Source organism: Elaeis guineensis, chromosome 10 (assembly GCF_000442705.2).
Source record: "Elaeis guineensis isolate ETL-2024a chromosome 10, EG11, whole genome shotgun sequence".
NCBI classification, from domain to species: domain Eukaryota; kingdom Viridiplantae; phylum Streptophyta; class Magnoliopsida; order Arecales; family Arecaceae; genus Elaeis; species Elaeis guineensis.
Genome location: NC_026002.2, coordinates 78,611,904 through 78,618,437, shown reverse-complemented (window position 1 = coordinate 78,618,437; position 6,534 = coordinate 78,611,904). Strand labels below are relative to the sequence as shown.

General features: G+C 35.3%; 1 pseudogene; it reads right to left on the bottom strand.

Moving 5' to 3' along the window:
* Positions 1–2,245: 2,245 nt before the first annotated feature.
* Positions 2,246–2,343, bottom strand: LOC114914593 (small nucleolar RNA R71; annotated as a pseudogene).
* Between the last annotated feature and the right edge of the window lie 4,191 nt (positions 2,344–6,534).

Genomic DNA, 6,534 nt, shown 5'->3' with positions numbered 1-6,534 from the left:
TAATACTGGTATGGCATATAGATGTGATGTAAGATTACATCGTCATTGAACAAGTGACTCACCTGCTGAATATTTTGCTGTCAAGAGCTACTCGCAAAGCATATGGGTGTAAGTATCTCTCAAGCCTGAGATCACCATAGTAATTTGTAAGCAACTCACCGTACTTTAATATCAGACTATCTAAATTTTAAATACAGTGATGGAAGGCTACTGGGTATAATCAAATACTTACGAAGTCTGTGCGTAAATCAAGATGAGATTGATCTTTCAAAATTATTAGAGTTGATGTATCACTGTATTTCAATTTAGTAAAGTCTTAACCAAGGTAATCCATGAGATAGATTTGAAAGGTTGAAATATTATGTGGATGAAACAATCTGGGTTGACAGTTAAACCTAAACCATCCTAGGATATTCAGAGTCAAAGGGATGAATTATATGGTAACCATGTGCATAGGTTCTGAAATATTCTTTTATGATAATTCGATCTATTCGGATGTTGAGAACCATTGCTAGATGGTAGCTTCGATTAGTATATGAATCAGTTTCTATACTACCGACTTAATGTTTAAACCTATCAAGTCATGCACACAAGTCAGACAAGATAAAAAGTATGGGTCTATTTTTATGTGTCCAATTTGAAAGTACTTAATTTGATTGAACATATAAGCTAACTTGATTGAGAATTAAGTTATAGATCAAATAAAATTGAAGAGTTGACTATATATAGCTAGCACTATATATGAGGTTCAGGTTCAATTTTGGAGATGAACAATTTCTGATTTATGATCTATGAAGCTTATGAGAGATTGAATTTAAATACTAATTAATTTTAGATTAGATTTAAATTAATTAGATTTAAAATTTTAAGTTAGACTTGGTTCAAAAATTCTAAAGAGTTTAGTATTGACAGTCTTTCGAAATTATTTTGAACCAGCCTCGAATTGGATCTTTTTTAGATGAGATCTTTGGAGTCTTACTTGCACTAAGATTTTTCCTCTCCCTTGGCTGACCAGCACATGATATGGTGCTAGTTGTGGGCATCTCATGTGGGTGTGGGAATGGGTGCATTGTGGGTGCCTTATATGGTATCTATCCTATCTCATGTAGGAGTCCTTCTTTCATAAATAGTGGACTAATTCAAAGTATATTTAAATTAAGAGTCTTATACTTATTGAGTCATGAAAATCATCTATAAATAGAGAGGATCTCTACCTATAGATGCATAGCAAATAAATCAGATTGAGAGAAAAGAGAAAGGGAGAAGGAGGCATGGCTTGTGGGCGTCCCACCCTTGGCGTGCTCTCCACCTTGCCGCCATCTCTTCCTTACCATGGGCCCTCCCTTGGGTGTCCCCTTGCTGGTGTGAGGTGTCACACCTAATTGCTCTCATCTCTCATTTGGTTGATTTGCAAAGGTGCTTTGATTATAGGTTTATTCTACTTTTCTGTGTTGCCTAACGTACATACGAAGTAGAGGGTCTGCAATTCTAGACCTACGTGAAGGTTGAATCTAGATTTTGAAGATTTGATCTCCAGTTCTATCATAATTTAGATAAGAATTTGATCCTTATTCATATAGATTTGTAAAAAAATTTTTGATACAACCATGGTTATCGGTGAAGAAACAAGTTTCTTTTCCTTCATAGGACTCTCTAGCTTTCTCATCTTTAGAATTTCTTTTATCCTTTTCTTTTATCTAAAAAATAATCTCATAAAAATTAAAATTTTTTGTGTTTGCTCTAAAGTATAATTGTAGGGTTTATGCTTAGGCATCATTCATTACGATCCAAAATTTAACCCTTATATCCAAAAATTGAACGAACCCTTAAAGCCAACAGACCTAAAATCATGGACCATAACCAAAAGACTGATCCACCAAGGTAATTAAAGGAGTACTTTACACCTTCAACATATACCTACTCTCCTTACATTCAGGATCATCTAATTGAGATAGTACAGTATGAAATCAAGTCTAGTGTTATACAAATGCTTCCATCTTTTTATGGACTTGCTAATGAGGACCCATACAAACATCTTGATGAATTTCTAAAAATTTACTCTACAGTTAAGATCCAAAATTTCTTTGACAATGCTCTTAGGCTAAAATTATTCCCTTTTTTATTGAAGGACAAAGCCAAATATTGACTGAGCTCCTTAAATACTATAACAATTACAATCTGGGATCAACTTCAAAGAGAATTTCTTAAAAAATACTTTCTAATAGGAAAAACTAATCAAATCTGTATAGCCATAACTAATTTTTTTCAGTTGGATGGAGAGATATTTTATGAAACATGGGAGAGATTAAAAGACCTAATTAGAAAATGCCCCCACTATGCTGTACCTAAATGACAACAGGTCTAGTGCTTCTATGATGGTCTGTCAGAGAAGCACCGACAAATAAATGATTGATGCATCCTATGGTGGAACCTTCATGCTTAAAAATGAGCATGAAGCCTGACAGCTGTTTGAAATTTTGAGTAAAAATTCACCACATGTCTGCTACCAGGAGAGATCCTCCTATGACTGGACCTAAATGTGTTGGGATTTATGAAATTAGAAGTTCAATGAACATCTACAGTAGAGTGGATGAATTAGCTCAAAATTGGACTGAATATTGCAAGTGTTACCCATTAGTACCCCAGCCACACCTATGATCGATGTTTATTCCATATGTTCGAGTCTTGCATTTCAAATTAAGCTAATCAGCAATCTAATTGTCAATTAATCCTTCATTAATCCACTAACACTCAGTGAATAAATTCATTGCAATTTTTGTATAAGGTTAACTATTAATCAAATTGATAATTAAATTTTTGAATGATTTTCAATCGTTGATCAGCCACATGATCAGTCAGAACTTTTTTTGAGTATAATCTCATAGGTTTGAACCTAAGCCGGTAGTACAAAAATAAATTTTTAAATCAATCGATGTAACCATCTAGCAATAGGACCTGATGTTCGGATAGATCGAATGATGGCGAACCAACATTCAAGAACCTATTGGTATATGGTTATCATATAATTTATCTCTTTGATCCTAATGCTCAAAGACGACCTAGGACTTAACTATCAATCCTAGATGAGTCATCCACATTGTGTTTCAATCTTTCAAATCCATCACATAGATTATTCGGATCCAGATTTTACTAAATTAAAATATATTGATACATTAACTCTTACTTATTCGGAGGAATCAATCTCATCTTGACTCACGTACCAACTTGACAAGTACTTGACTGTACCGAGAAACTATCCATCATCGAATTAAAAATTTAGATAGTCTGACATCAAAATACAGTGAGTTACTTGTACGTCATCATGGTAATCTCAGATCGGAGGGATACTTATACCCATACACTTCATGAGATACTCTTGACAGCAGAGTGCTCTGTATTTGGTCACATTCAATGACGACGTACTTCTACATCTCATCTGTATGCTATACTAATATCTCCACACTATTTGATTATAAAGACAATCAACGCATATAGTACACAATGACCTACACTTGATATTGCTATCGTCCTAGTAATAGCATATCATTTGATCGTGAACTAGTTTAAGGACTACACGATAAATTCTCCTTTATCGATCAAAGTAGTCCTAAGGACTTTATCACAACTCAGGAGTCCGTTAGAAGATGTAATCTTGTGATAAAAAAGATCAAATAATTTTTATTATTTAATTAATTCATATACATTTATAATTAGCATAATCATCAAATGATTGATTTTAGAACACAATTTTTCACATTGTGATTGTTTCAAAGATCCCACATGAAAAGTCTTGGTATTCTAACATATCTTATGTGCATGGCCTGCTCGCATATTATGCACTGCCATGATATTGGCATCCAAGTCTACCATAAAGTAAATCTATTCCATTGGTTGATTCTTGTCTCAAGCTGTCCTCTCCTTGACATGACCCTTTTGGCCATCTTTGATCCTTGGCCCAACTCCAAGGCATATATCCCAATCGATATTTTATAAGCCTTGCTTGTACTCCATGACCGATCGATTTTCGTGGATCCCCACAAGACATCATCCCGTGATGCTCATGAGACTTGCTTGTTTGGGTAAGCCACACCCTTGCCGACTAGTCCTCTATCACATCTTCACTCCACCATAGAGATGAAGAATGTATAAAGTAGTCAGGACAATCCTTTGAGGATGAAACCTCTTGGATATTCCTTCTCTACACAATATGGCCAGCTCATCCAAACAGCATTGCCCCAAACACCTTTGTGCGAGACCATCTCGGTGTGGCACCACCATTATCCCACAATCATGCCACAACAAACCCATCTCTTACAGGCCTAGGGGAGTTAGGTATGCGGCTAAAGATCTGCACCTCTCCTCAAACCAAGAGGAATCCTCAAGTATCCACATATATCCTTGACGGTCCATAGCCATGCCAAATATCATCCATCCCAAGCCCCTCGATATTATGCCATAGCTGTGTCACTCCTCAGCGAACCATTGCTATCTCAATACCCTAACAGGGCATTCCCCCAAACTCCACCCAAGGGGTTCCAAAGTATCGAGCAGCATTGCAAATTTTGACCATGCCCCCAAATCCTCCAAAGCACCATACTACATCCACACCAACAACCCCTGCAACACACATACGGCTAAGCCCGTTGTTGCCCAGCTATGCAACCCAAGAGGGGGGGGTGAATTGGGTTTCTAAAAATTTTAAGCTTAACTTATGACTTATGAAAAATATTTGACAATAGCTAAATAAATAGGGAGAGTAAAATTAATTCAAGACTAATGGCTAAAAGTAAGAATGCAAGAAAATAATGAAGAGTTAAAGAAGAGCAATTAGGCACACCATAAATAAAAGGATTTATAGTGGTTCGGTGCCAACCTTGCACCTACATCCACTCTCCAAGCTCCTACTTGAGAATTTCAACCCACTAACTTGTATTCAACATGAATACAAACGTCGAAAACTCTGACTCTAGCTATCTCAAGCTAGTCCACTTATTTTTCGGATACAAGCCAATCCAATACACTCCGATTCAAGGTTCGGATCAACCTTCCCTTATTTTGGAACTCTTCCAAAACAAAAACAATAACTCAAACAAAGTATAACAATGAATAGCATAAGTACAAAGAAAGCTCCTTTAATGAGCGTATGATGCTTTAAATACACTTTACTCAAAGGGAAGAAGACTCTTTTTGATTTTCTCAAGATGGTTGGAGACTTGAATGTGCACTTAAGGAGTTGGTGAGCTTGGATTAAAGGCTTCTTGAATGCTTTGAGTGAGCTCTTGCTTAGGGCTGAAAAGTTTGCTTGAAATTCTTTTTTTAAAATCTCTCTTCTTTTTTTTTTTTTGATTCTCACCTTTTTGTCCCTTTTATAGCTTCAAGAAATAGTGAAAAATATTTTAGGCTGAAATAGAGCCGTTAGACCACATTAAATGAGCATTAAAAGTACTTAAAATAGGTTAAAAACTAGCCGTTGTGAAAAAATCCCGTCACAGGGGTCGACTCATGGGTCGACTCATGTCTGGGGGTCGACTCATGGGTTGACTTCTGTGGAAGAATATCAGAGAATCAAACGGGATGCAAGGTTCTGTAAAATTGGCTTAAAACCCGCAGAGGTCGACTCATGAGTCGACTCATGCCTTGGGGGTCGACTCATGGGTCGACTCACAGGGTGTGTCAAGTTTGTGCCGGCCAAAAATTTCAACGTGCCAATCATCTCATGTGCCATGAGTCGACTCATGGGTCGACTCATGTTTTTCAGATATGCATATCTTTCAAAATACAAGTCCAAAAATAATAAAATTTTCATCCATGGATCACAAATCTTTTGTTCTATCACTTGATACTTTCAAATCAGGATTTGATAAAATTATGATTTTGCCCCTGAAGAACAATAAGTCTTTTTCAAGTGAAAATCACTAGTACCCCTTCAAATACTTTGTAATCATCAAAATCAATCTAAGGAGCAACAATCTCCTCCTTTTTGATGATGACAAAATACTTGAATGAAAGCATATATATAAATCAATGAGCATGAATTTCATTATAGGTAGTTTGAAGATAAATAAAAAATTTATTGCCAACTTGAAAATTACTTACAAGTGTATTTGCTTGAAAAAAAATTGATTCTTTTGGCATGTGATACATATGCCCATTTGCTTGTGTTGCTCATTTGCATAAACAATTTACCTATTGCTTAATGATTTAAAAATTTTCTCATTTGATTATGTGATTTTGGTATCGGAGCAAAATTTATTTTTACTATCAGAGCAAAGCAGAATTTGCCTAAGAATTTGAAAATTGCGTATTTGAAAATATCTCATTTGCTCATTTGCTTGTTTTTTAAATTTTTTAGCATTTTGAAAATTTGCTCATTATTTAAATTTGGTATCAAAGCATGTTTAACAATTAAGTGTATCAAAGCATGTCTAAGAATTAATTTTAAAGTGTATCAGAGCATGTCTAAGAATTAATTTTAAAGTTTGCTCATTTGCTTTTGCAATTTACTCATTTTATTTTTAAGTCTTTTATTTATCT